This window comes from Aulostomus chinensis, chromosome 20, assembly GCF_037954235.1.
Source record: "Aulostomus chinensis isolate RoL2024-O1b breed Wild chromosome 20, RoL_Achi_v1.0, whole genome shotgun sequence".
NCBI lineage: Eukaryota > Metazoa > Chordata > Actinopteri > Syngnathiformes > Aulostomidae > Aulostomus > Aulostomus chinensis.
In genome coordinates, this window is record NC_141339.1 from 6290316 (window position 1) to 6304021 (window position 13706).

The 13706-nt window shown below is 40.3% G+C and overlaps 1 protein-coding gene across 2 annotated transcripts in view; it reads left to right on the top strand.

The window, feature by feature from the left end:
• The first annotated feature begins 201 nt into the window (after positions 1–201).
• Positions 202–13706, top strand: part of ankrd6b (ankyrin repeat domain 6b) — a 51016-nt gene continuing 37511 nt past the window's right edge. For both annotated transcript variants that reach the window (XM_086189643.1, XM_086189645.1), the window contains exon 1: positions 202–540. The gene's annotated coding sequence lies outside the window, so the exon portion shown is untranslated. The remainder of the gene's footprint in view (positions 541–13706) is intronic.

The window sequence follows — 13706 nt, forward strand, 5'->3', positions numbered from 1 at the left end:
ATGCGTAACCATTTCTGGTTGTCGTTATTGTATGGTATTCGTTATCTGTCGAAATTCAATAACCTAAAAGTAATTCTTTAAAAACAGGAATGTGTCTGCAATACCATTCAGCGTAGCTCTGCTCTATTTAACGTGCGAATTCTGTTCTGGAAGCTGATGTGCGTGTTCATTCATTTGATAATGCCTTGTTGCGTCATTTTCGTTTACATTTAAGCAGGCAGTTTGCTTTCGAGCACCTCAGTGGGACAGGGTAAACAGCTCGGCCCAGGACCTGAAGTCAGACCGGAACTCCTCTGAAGAAAAAGTTGGACCATAACTGTCTTCCTCGTCTCATTTCCCTGCCCTGGCAGAGATTGTCGACGGGTCTGTTGACGTGCAAATGAGGCAAAGTGGGAGGCGGCAGCAGCACGGAGAGCTGACAGAAGCGACTCTGTATTTTCACTCGGTTTTTTCCTCCTAGACAACATGCGCTGAATGTCGGACTAGTTTTCTCCATCTCCATTCAGTCGACTCTACTCTGTGTGGTTCTTTCTTCTCGAAGTAAGTGCAATTTTCTTTCTCAAGTGTGTGTGTGTGTGTGTGTGTGTGTGTGTGTGTGTGTGTGTGTGTGTGTGTGTGTGTTTTGTTTAGTTTTTCCTGTGAAAGACGTTGTTTAACGTGCAAGGTTTTGGGTATACAGGAGGTGACGAAGTCTGCTGACTTGAATTACGCTCCACTAGAAATCTCTGCAATATTCCAACACTGTAGCTGTCTGTAGCTACCTAATTTTGCACGGTGAATTATTAGGATCCTTACAGCTATATATTAGCCCGTTCTGTTGAATTTGCTCTAGTTAACAACTGCTTCTGACGTGCAACTCACAGACATATACAGTACGTGCCATATTATACTCAAACTTTTTTTTTATGTTTAGGTGACCTACTGCCTAATCTCCCTCTGTAATTTTAGACACTACTGTAATCAACAGTGGCAAACTATGCACAAACATTGTAGTTTAAAAAATAGCATTAATGTATGTTTAATGATAACAGGAGATTTAAAGAGCAAACTAAACAGAACGATATAATCAAAGATTAGAGAAATAGGATAATATTAATGGTAGAGAGGATCTTATAATGGTTCAATCTATAAGGCATGAAAAGCATTAAACAATTATGCATAAAGAGAAAGGTAATGTACCTCATGAATAGAATGTTCTAATGCACAAATTTGGTCTTGCACACCATATGATATTTTTAGCACTCAGTTTTGTCTTCCAGACAGGAGGCAAAACCTTATGGCTTTATATATATATATATATATATATATATATATATATATATATATATATATATTATTTTTTTTTTTAACTTGATGAACTCAGCAGTAGATTATGTAAAGGATGAGAGTGGGATATACTCAGATGAGCTCCAGCTACCTGTAACACTGAAGACTGATTTCAAATTCTTTTGCTTAAACATTAAAAGCCTCATCAGCAAAAGAATTTATAATCAGTCTTCAGTGTTGCAGGTAGCTGGGGCTGTTGCAATATGTCATCTTGTTTTGGTAAAATTAGCCTGACAACCCTCTTTAAAAAGAAATCGGTTGTGTGAGTCTGGTATTCACCAAAAATGACCTTAGAAGAATATTCTCTGACTTTTCCTCATTTACACATCATTTCCTTTTTTTCAAGGCACTGATGTTACTAATGCATCATTTTGAATAGTCATTTTTGGTTTGGACTTGGATGAGTTAACTATGTAAATTATGTCTGAAAACCAGAATAATTCAAGAAATTACTGAAACATTAATCAGGAAACTGGGAGCAAAATAGCCTGGTGCTAATTAGGCTACAGCCAGTGAAAAAATGCCAAGGAGATGTGAAATAAAGTAGGCTTAAGTGAAATCCTCTCTGCAGCATGGAACTTAGCCTAAGGCTTAACCTAAATATTTAAGTGTAAGGGGGTTCAAATTGAGGGTATTTAATATTGAAACCTAGTTAGAGGATATGAGCTTATCAAGAGAGGCTGATTAGTCATGTGTTGTAATGGTAATACCTCAACACAAGCTTTCTCCCATAAGGAAGAAGACTAGCCTTTAATTAAGAACATTTTTTAACAGGATTTGTGTATATAAGTGTAATGTCTTCAGGTGAAGTCAGGGTCATTCGGGGAGGATCCACAACATCTGGAGGAGGACCCCCCCCCCCCCACACACACACACACACACACACACATCACAAACACGCCACTCCATGCCCAAAAACAGGGTTCTGTTCTTTTTACAGTGATTTCTTTCACTTGAATAGGACCTGTATGGGGTGTCAAAGGCGTAGATACAAAACACCAGTTATAAACATGTTTGGTTCGATTTAATTTATATTTGGTTCCTGATAGGTAAGAATGGTAATAATTAGTGCTGTGTTCCATTCTGGTGTCCATAGTTGGGAGGTTCACATATATTGAACTGCTCTTGAGTGTTACTGAGGAAAAGCTGGCAAACTAATGAGATGGCACACAGAGATTTGCATTTTCTCAGCATTGCAACTTGCTTGTTCCCTGGCCTTGCAGCCAATCCCCTCTCCTTCCCTCCCCCTCTAGTTGGCCAGTAACCTGGATTTTGCCTGTAGGATTATAGAAAAAGACAAAGTGTTGGTCAACCATTGTCACAGGTTAATCAGTACTTCTCAGAAATTGACTGACTGAAACAACATATGACATCCCCAATTATATAACTCTAGATGAGTAGGTCCTAACTGTTTGGCATTGGAGCAGAAAGATGAACCTTGTTATTGCTTTTGTTTTACTACTAAAACAGACTTTAGTGAAAATAAATAATCCAGGAAGATGGTGATATTATTTAACCGTCAAGAGCAGACAAAGCCCCGTGTACCCCCTGTGATCCTTGGCCATTGGAACCCCTAAGAAATATTGTTTGTGTTACCCGCAAATTTGATTACAAGTTCAATGACATGCTTAGCTGGCTTTGCTCTATGTGAAGGGAATGAATGAACCCACGCAGTTGGGGTTTGGAACAACAGCCTCACCCATCTGCCCGTCTGCTCATGTCCTCAGGGAGCTGATTAGCACAGCACTGCACTGACGAGGTCAGAGGTCGCCAGGTGTATAATGGGCACATAATGAGCTGTAATGGGGTACAGTCTGGGGGTGGGGGCACTTACACATGCTGGAAACTTGACACTGTTTGTTTGGTGATAATTGAATTTGACTGTCAGATGGCGAGATGGAGGCTATTGTCATCATTGATGGTGAAGTGGAAGGTGTAATGCTGAGATGGACTGAGTCAATTCCGACTGTGCTTTGTGAGTGGAAATTCATGTAGCTAATGTGCATTGTCACCACAGTGGTATATTAAACATGTTTGTTATCTTTGGTCCTTTTGCGTTACAATTGCAAGAGAGAGCAACAGCAGGACACCCAGCAACTGGGCAAATTCATGCTCCATGTTGGTTTTGGTGCCGTTGACTTACTGTTGACTGCTGCAGGGCTCCACATAGTAAAGTTAATGCTTTTTACCAAAAGATTGAAAATAATACACATAATGTTACATTTTCATTTAGTTTCTGAAATAAAATACTGAAATACAAAGTATAAATAGGGACATGCTTGGATTTTTAAAATATTTGAATCATCATTAAAATTGTTTATGTTTGTGTTACAGTAAAGAGTGGCGTTGGACTTTTCACTGTTGTCGAAAATGGGAGCCACAGCGGTGGGTTTTTGTGGTTCCTGGGACTCTGCTGCATCCCTCCTCTTTTTAGCAGCAGTGTCCTCCTCGTTATATTTGTTAAACAAACCGGGGTGCCTCTTTTCCAAATGGTGTCTTAAGTTTGTTGTTCCAAAAGTTTTTGGGCGTTTTTCGTACACGGCTTACTTTTGATTTGCTTTCAAGACAAAGACCGTGTGATGGGTCGTCCTGGCAAACAGCGAAATAGCTCCAAATCAGCAACATGTTTTCCTCATGTGTATGATTTGTGCTAGCTTTTAGCTTCGCCGCTTCTTCTTCTTCTTCTACACGCTTTGAGCTTAATGCTTAATGCATCGCGCATATGCCCATTTTCTTCTTCTTCTTCTTCTGAATTTCCGACAGAGTAGACGCGAGCCTGCGTGTTACATGCGCGTCAGTTTGCTTGGCAGAAATCCAAAATTACAACACGGCCGGGGATCGATGGGGCCGGTTTGATATAAATCCGGTGTTGTTAATCGGTGGCCGATGGATCGGTGCATCTGTGTGTATATGCACAATGCTGGGGGTTGTTGGGTGAGCTTAGAATAATGCCCCTCATTTATCAAATGATTGTACAACCCAGCTCAAATACAAATGGAGGAATCAGTGCACGACAGGACTCACGTGAGATTTCCGAAACATGCTGATCACACCAATCTCATCATAAGAACAAGCTGCTATCAGACTATGGAAGCAGTTCGAATATTTCGAATATAAATATTTATTATTTATTATATTTATTAAATATTTATAATAAATATTTCTATATCTGTGATTGTTAAACATTTGATACAACTTAGTTCTAATTCTAAGTGGGTAAAACTGTTTTATTTGCAATAAGGTCAAGAAGAAATGGGCTGACCTTAAATATGCCATGAAAAGGCGTGTTGCTGCTATAAGGCGAACTGGTGGAGGCAGGTCTGACTCACCTCTAACAGCAGTGGAGGAGAGAGTGGCCTCACTTATCGGGTCTTCTTCAATTTCGGGCATTTCAGGCGGAAGAGACACTGATACACCTGAGTCGGAGTATGGCAGTGGTTAAAAAAAAAGAAAATAAGGGGGGCATCCCTAATAGGTCTAAACAATGAAATTGCTTTGTGATGAATATTAAGTAATCACACAGTGTCGTTTAATTTCATGGAACTTATTTTTATTTTGGACCAGAGAGCATGGAAGGGGACTCAGACACTGGCAAGTCCTCCCAGCTGCAGCCAACAGCGCAGTGGCACATCTCCCCCTCACGTTCAGGTGCACTCCCTCTGTGTTAACTAAAAGGGGGGGGGGGGGGGGGGGGGGGGCTTGAGCGTATCCCAGCAGCCTTTGGATGAGAGGAAGGGTACAACCTGGAGGGGTCACCAGTCCATTGCAGGGCTGACACATATAGACAGACAACCATTCACACTTACAGCTACGCCTACGGTCAATTTAGAGTAGCAATTAGCCTAGTTCCCAATTGCATGTCTTTGGACTGTGGGAGGAAGCCGGAGTACCCGGAGAGAACCCACACAGGCACAGGGTGAACATGCAAACTCCACACAGACAGATCCCATGTTCCAGCCGGGCCTTGAACCCGGAACCTTCTTGCTGTGAGGTGACAGTGCTAACCACTGCACCACTGTACTGCCCTATTTGTTACCTCTGAACTGTTATTCTTTCACAGTGTGTTTTGGTCGGGTCAGCACATCAAGACAACGTGGCCATAGGGAGGTTCAAGAGGTTTCCCGAATGGCCCGTCTGGCCAGAGCGTTTTTTTTTTTTTTTTTTGGACCCCAAATGCTGCATTTATATTACACCCTGCCCTTGCACAGCACATACTGACAGATACAACAATAATCCACTAACGACTGCACTTGCACTTCACTTGCACCCCCACCTCCACGATATACTGGTCAGGGCTTGTCTCCGTGCCAACGATACCACAGCCTGGTACTGGGTCACTCAGAGTTCACCACTGCGAGCACAATTTTTTTTAACCTTCACGTTTGTTTTTGGAGCAGTTTCTAAAATTTTAATCAGTTTTTAAACAGAAAGGGACATTTAGTTTGATTTTAGCATCTGTGTTAGTTCACATCCCATCATCACAATAGGACAGAAATACATTTTTCCTCTCCCTTGTGGTTCTTTGTTTTTATATTTAAAAAGAAAAGTGTTCTTAACCCTCTCCTGACATATTTGTTTTGGATTCATGACAAGAGTGGTCTTTTGTTTTATTCAACTGTTTATTTTAATTTATGTAAAAATGGAAATGACATTTTATTTTAGTTTGTATTTTTGTTTTTGTTATGAATGAAAAGGGCTTTTCATGGCGCCTGTCAATGTCTTGACCTTTGACTCATTTAAAAAATTCTTTGTGGCCCTTTTAAAGTTGGATTTGAGTACCCCTGGTGTAGCTGATGTACATCAGCTCATATTTGGCCTCAGTTACCGTCCTAGTGGTGGTAGTCTGTAGTGCTGCGTCACATACTCCAGTCCATCTATGTCTTGTTCCAGTATCCCAATCCTCATCAAGTTTCCCTGGTTCTCCAGCACTTGGCACCAGTGGGCCTTGTCGACCCTGGCAACGTCTGAGCCAGTATGACTCAAATATTGGTTTCACTCATTTCTGAGGAAGGCGAGCAGCATTAGGAACCTTGCTTAAGGTCCATAATGGAAGTATGTTAACCTGCCTAGACCGGGAATCAAACCACATCCTCCAGTGCCAAAGTCATACCCGAAGCAGAGCAATAATGACTTCTTTCATCACTGAGTTTCAATATTATATCAATAGAAATAATTAACAAATTGAGTGCTCTCCAATTCCATTTTTTCACTATTTTTATTTGTAGGTAACCTTATTTTTCATGTCCATGCGAGGTTGTCTAAGTCTCTGTACTGTAAGTGATCCCCTCTGTGGACTGGTCTTGTGGTCATATGATTATGTCACATGAGAAGTTGAAGACCTTTGAAACAGATTCTTGATCCAGTGGATTACTCCCTAATTTTTCCTTACAATTTTTCCTTTTTATTTATTTATTTATTTATTTATTTTTACGTTGGAACATCCCTGTAATCCCACTCATGCAGTGAATTACTCTGTAACAGCACTTTCTTATTTTAGCATCTGATCTACTGTCAGCTCCCTGTGTGGAAGATGCACCGACCCACATCTGCTGATGGTTGGACTTCCACTATGGATGATCCCTTTTTTCTTTCTTTCTTTCTTTCTTTTTTTTACACAAATCAAAACAAACAAAAGCCTGTAAATCAGAAAACAAACAAACAGTGTGCTTGCTGCAACCATCGTGACAACATGCATTTTCTCAATTTCGTGACAATTTGTGATACATTTGAAGGAAACCTGACCACCCCTTCATCAAACAAATAGAAAATGGTTCATCTTTTCCCTCAACTCCATTCAAAGAGGCACTGTGAAAACTAATCTCATGTTTGTCATATGAACAGCGATATTCCATTGATGACCTTACAATCGCACATAAACAACATATCCCACCACTGCTGTGTTGTTTTAATTCAGGGCTGTTTTCACTCTCAGTAACTCAGGGCTGTTTTTGCTCTTAACTCTTTGTTGATGCCGCTGAATGCACTTGAATGGTTGGCAGTGTGACAACAGTTCCAATTTTTCTGCCAGTTATTTTATAACTTTTCTTCTCATCTTTTAAGAATGGTTAGATTTCTATTGAATATCCAAGAATTTCACCTTATGATGAAGGAAGACTATGCTGTAGCCTTCATCTCCACACTCAAACTCAGATAAAACCCACACACACTCTGGTGTCTGCAAAACAGGTGAGAAACCTTATGAAGGGATTGAGATGGCATCATTCTGACACTCTGGTATAATATCCTAAGAACCCAGACAGTGTCAACCAGTCTTAGATGGGTCATCTTTTTCTGTTTGCGAGGTGGTTTCGCTTTCCTGGAGTTGTTCACCTGTAAAATCTTAACTCTACAATCTTCCAGACATCACAAATCATTACCCTGATACCGAGAGCCAAACATGTTTAGATTTTTCCTCAGGACCTCTGTTTTTACAATGCTATTGTTGCTGCATTAGCACATCCTTTAACAGTATATTATGAGAAGGGTTCAGACATAACTGCTTTTATCTATCTGCAAAACCTGTTTATCAAGATTGTGCTGATTTTCTTTTTGGAATCTCTGTTAATATGTTGTCTGTCTCTGCTTGTAAAAATCTGATATCTTGTAAATCCCTGCAGAGTTGAACTAAAAGGTATTTTGTGTTGTTATTTTGATTCATATGCTAAGGCTGACCTATGTGCTATTTCTTTAGAGGGCTGTCACATCGGGATCAGCTATCTCACTGATGACTGAAGGTTTATTTCCAGCTCTGACCTCAGGATTAGACAGCAGTTTGTAAGCTCCCTATCTCTGCAGAAGATGCTCAGCCGTGTGATAGTGATTAAGCTGATCATACAGCAGTAAATATTTTTCCTCCATATTTATATGCAGTGGTCCATTTTGTTATCCATAGATGCCTAAGTGGGCTCAGATTCTCTGCTTCACTGCTGCAGTGAGTTAGCTAGCACTGTAACAGATCTTGGGATTAGTGAGTGGGTCAAAGTATTGTTTTAATCTGGTTTTGGCTTTCTGTCCTGCCTGGTGCAGGAAAGACAGATGGTTGAGTTTTGAGTGAAATCCGGGGATAGAGGGGAAGCTTAGGTGAGCCTTCCTTCCTGGCTGCTGGTTTTGCACACATCATCCAGTCATGTCACTGATCCCTTGTATCTACAGTAGGAGGGGAGGAGCCCTTCAGCTGGGAAAATAGCTGCACTGTTAAGAGCAGTCGACAGGAAGGTTTTTGTGTTTTAAGCCCTGCTGTAGTCCCATTCACTACTACCCCAAATCTGATCTGTTACTTGTATATGTAATTATCTACTGCACATATGCGGCAGTGTAAATGCTTCCTGTAATTTAGCCTCTGTAAGACAAAATATACAGTAAATAATGTAAACAATGGTCATTGTTATTTTGTTTTGATAATATGTCTGTGTAATCAATCGCTGTCAGTGGATTTGTAATGATGTGCTTAAATGCTGCAGAATTTTTTTTAACAAAATAGCTTGATGTGTGTAGGGTGGGTGGGAAATTATCTCTGACTCAAAGTGGTCCACTTATTTTTCAAGAGATACTTTTTTTTTATTGGTGGCACAGTGGTGCAGTGGTCAGCACTGTTGCCTCACAGCAAGAAGGTTCCGGTTTTGAGTCCCAGCTCGGGGATGGGATCTTTCTGTGTGGAGTCTCCATGTTCTCCCTGTGCCTGCATGGGTTCTCTCAGGGTACTCCGGCTTCCTCCCACAGTCCAAAGACATGCAAATGGGGATGAGGTTAATTGATACTCTAAATTGATTGTAGGTAACTGTGAGTGTGAATGGTTGTCTGTCTGTGTATGTCGGCCCTGCGATGGACTGGCGACCTGTCCAGGGTGAACCCTGCCTCTAGCCCGAAAGCCGTTGGGATAGACTCCACCCCCCCCCCCCCCCCCCCCAGTTAACACGGAGGGAGTGCACCTGATCCGTCCATCCATTTTCTCCCGCTTATCCTGTTATTAGTGGTGCTGGATTATGTATACAAACTAAATATTTTTTCTGGAGCAGCAACCATAAAATCAGCAAAGCCATTATACACGACCAATATAGAATGCAAGTAATATAATAATATTTATCACACCAAAAGATTTGCCAAATTTGAAGATTCCTAAACTAAGCGAAACTGTTGGGCCACAGACATTTAGCTTTTATTTTAGCTGGTTTATAACAATTTACTTTGGACAGGCTTATAGAAGAGGTGGTTTTCATAAATCACTCTTATTAGTATTGAGTTGTCATTGACTACACAGCTACCAATGGGGGTAAATATGTGAAGATACACCTCAAAGTCAGTTCATACCAGTCACTTTGTGCCACGGTTGTGATGACTTGTCTACTACTACGCACCTCAGAGTGGACTGTTGAGACAGACCAGTCTTAACAGTCAGACCACATCCCAGGAGGTGGCGGTTTGAGTGAAGTGCAAGTGCAGTCGCTTGTGGATTATCAATTTACCTGTCTTTATGTGCTGCGCGAGGGCAGGGTGTAATATAAATGCGTTTGGGGTTACAAAAAAACAAAATTAACGCTCCGGGCAGACGGGCCATACGGGAAACCTCACGAACCTCCTAATGGCCACCCTGCCTTGACGTGCTGTCCTAACCAAAACACATAGTGAAGGAATAACAGTTCAGGGGCCACAAATAGGCGGCCCATGGGCTGGATGTGATGGCACCTATTGAGGATCACTGCCGTAGTTACTTGGGATTGACAAGTTACTTCCAGAGCAACTTCTGTCTCAGTTGGGCCCCCGCTGCCCCAGCTGTACCTCAAAACAGGAATTCACTAACAGTGGGTGACATTAAGCTGGTGACATTAATTCATTTTATACAGTCCATGATCTGGGGTTGTCTTTATGAATATGAGATAGCCTAAAATGCACTTGGATAAAGCTCATTAACATTATGATAAAAATTAGAAAATAAGCTGTTTAAGATGATACATTTTGGGTTTATGGGAAAAATAATGTTTACAGAAAAACTTGCCTGTTGCATTTTTCCATTAATTTAAAAATACATCATGTGTGCATTTGTAAGGCATGAGGTGTGCTTCATAGTTGTTCTGGATCACTGAATTTGTGCTATACAGTATCTTCATGTGCTTGTGTGTTAAAAGCTCAGGCAGAGCATCTTGAGACTCTGTAGTCATAATGCAGATCTCCTTTATGGAGCAGTGAGTGCTCACACACAGGGCTGAGATGACCCACATAGTAGCAGGCACTGATGTAGCTCAGAGCACTGAAGTTAATTTTAGTGCATTCATGCCCTTCTGCAATACACAAAAATAATACATTTTTTTGTTGTTGTGTCCTTCCTTCATGTGTATGGTGCATGTGAATGTTTTTGAAAGCTGAAGTCTCTTTGAAAGCTGAATCTGTAGGCTGTGACAGTTGTGTTTTTCTGGATGTCCGAGTAATTTTCATGACTTTAGTATGGGAAATTTTTTATGCTTCTCTTAAGATGAAGTGGCATTTGAGGTGTGTGCAGCGCTTCCCTTTCACAGTTGGTGAAAAATACGATGTGAGATGCCAGTAAGTTTTCAAATAAAGACTTGGATATTTTTTTCCTGTCAAAGTGGGTTGTAAAGTTGAGAATGTCCGAGCTCACCTCAGCTAGTCATGCGTAGAAACCTATTGTCACAAGCTTGTTGAAGGGTGTAACTGAGAGAAATCACAGGAAAAACACTACATTCCAGTCATGACATGTAGGTTAAAGAACATACATTTTTGGTTCACATCACTCGCATCAAAACTCCACCTTCCACCTAATGTGGCCAGGCAGGCACTTATGTTTACATTCCTGGCATTCCTCAAATAATATCTGCTGTCCAGGATTGCTTTCTCACTTCAGTCTTGGTGTCAGCAGTAACACTGGCTTTAGCGCTTCATTATGAACATGTAGAAAAAATGTAATGGATTGTATTGTTTGGATCTTGAAACGATTGGCCCTTAGCTCGGCCAAGAAATCCTTTTATCTAATATTTGGGGGGGGGGGCAAAAAAAAATACTAATTGACTTCCTTTCATCAGTGTTGCTAAAAGGGGGCTTTTTAAAAATCAGTCAGCTGATAAAATATGCTGATAAAATAATAAAACTCCTACTAAAAGGAGTCAGATGTTTTTGACTGACAATATGATTTTTCACTCATTTTTCAACAGCTACTGTGACAGCAATACTACGTTAGATTGTATGTTGCCAGTGTTTCTTAAATTTTTGTCAACCCTGGCTTCATGGCTTGTTTCTTTGCTCGTTTCTATTGTGTGACAATGACAGAATGTGTTCAGGCGATACCTCACCCAAAAAAGTATTTATTGCCTTCCAAGTATGTGCTGACAAATATGTGCCTTGAGCTCACAAAGACAGTTCTTCTCCAATGTGTCCCTTCTTTTAATGACCGCAGAATTCAGAAAGAGAAAGCCAGGAATAGTAAATTTTGCCAACAACCAACATCATAACTGTCTAAATATGTTTGTATACAAGCAAGCGCTTGCTTTTAATCCAGCCTTATGCTCAGTTACATGCAAACACTTGCACAAGCAAGTTGGTTCGACTGAATGTGCCAACTGCAAGGGTTAGTTTGTGTTCAGCACAAATCAGTTGATAAAGAAAACATGAATTGTTACAGACAATGCACTTGATAATTTGTTAGCAGACATTTTTGGAAAGCTTAGGTATGTGGACAAATGAGTGATGCTGCATTCGTAAAGTAGCTCAACAGACCTATTTTCAAGTTCTTGAAGGGAAAAGTAGTTTTTTTGATGAAGTATTGCTTTAACTCTGTCGTCTTCATCCTCACATCTGCTTAACTCCTATGCTCTCTCCTGTTTTTTCTCTTTTGCTCATAACTAATGATGCAATCAAAATATATCCTCGTTTCTTTGTTTTTAGTGGGTGCATCATGTTATATGTAAAGGTATCTTAATCAGAAATTATGACTTGAATGCACCAAAAAATATCCATATATAGGAATGCAAACAATTATTTCCCCTCAAAAGGGAATAAAAAGTCATCATTGCTTGTTAAATCATATGGTCCGTCAGTAACACAATACAGCATCACTACTGAATGCCAGATACATGCTAATATACAGTAAGAGATGTACATCTACTGGTACCTATTACTAAACTACAGTAGAACCGGTACTATCTCTGACTGATAACCCCTCTCTGGAAAGCCTTATCTGTTCTTCTGTTGTTCTCTTCAAATTCCTGTAGATGAGATAGTGGCCCTCTCACCTCTGACCCTGACCCATCTGCTGAGACAGCTTCGGGAGATAGCTCTTTCTCCACCCCTTCTATGCTTGCTTGCTCCTCATTAACTTCCCTGTTTCATTTTGAAAAAGGTTTGTACATCCGTAATGACATGCTCGTAATCTCTGCTCAGTCTATCTTTTTCTGGCATGCAATGACCCAAACTGCATAAATGTCACATAATGTGATATAGAAGAGATTGTTGTTGGTCGTTCATATTTTTGTAGTTATTCATTTTGTCATTGTATTAGTGCAACAGTGTAGTTCTTTTTTTCTTGGAAATTGTTGTTCTCATCATTTCTTTAAGAAACCCCTTATTGCATTCCATGTAATTACTGAGCCAGAGCAGGTATGTGAGTGAGTGAGTTTATCAAATGAAACCTTCCATCGCAGCTGTTTCTGTGGATGACACCATCACATCTCAATCAGAAAAAAACAGCATGCTGTAACATTCCAGCTAAACTCTACAGGGTTCAACAAACCCTTTTCTGAATAAATGCATACTTACAGGCTCGTGTATTTTTTATGTGCTTTGAATATGAACATGCTTTTTTTGTCTTTAAGTATTGTGAAAGATAGCAAAGACATAATGAGAAGATTGCAGCAATCTGCAGCAGTGATGGACCCTGATGATCTCAGCCATCTGTGGAGAGAATCACAGGTTATCTGTCCTGTTTTAACCTGCTGTTCTACAAGTCTGATAAATAATAATCTAGAAGTCTAGCTTAATGGAGCGCTCATGTCCTAAATGAGCTGTCTTTAAATTATTATTTTTGATATTTTATTTTATCTGAGCTTTTATTTTTACATTAACCCCCACAGCCTGATTAAGTTCTAACTTTTCTGAGACAGAGTGGGGAGACAGAATACTCCACTGCTGATAATGAGCCAGCACTTAAATGGATCAACATCAGTACAATGGGACAGCTGGAATGGTAGAGTAACTCATGTCAAACTCTGGCATTGTTCAGTTTACCTTACATGTTACACCTCAGGATGCATTATGCTGGTGTCATTTGGTTCAGTGTAAACAAATAATGCTTGTGGTAGTATTTGGAATCTGTGTTTAAAAGTGATTACGGTTAAGTAGGAATGCCACTTGTACTGATCAAAATAGTTGACTAT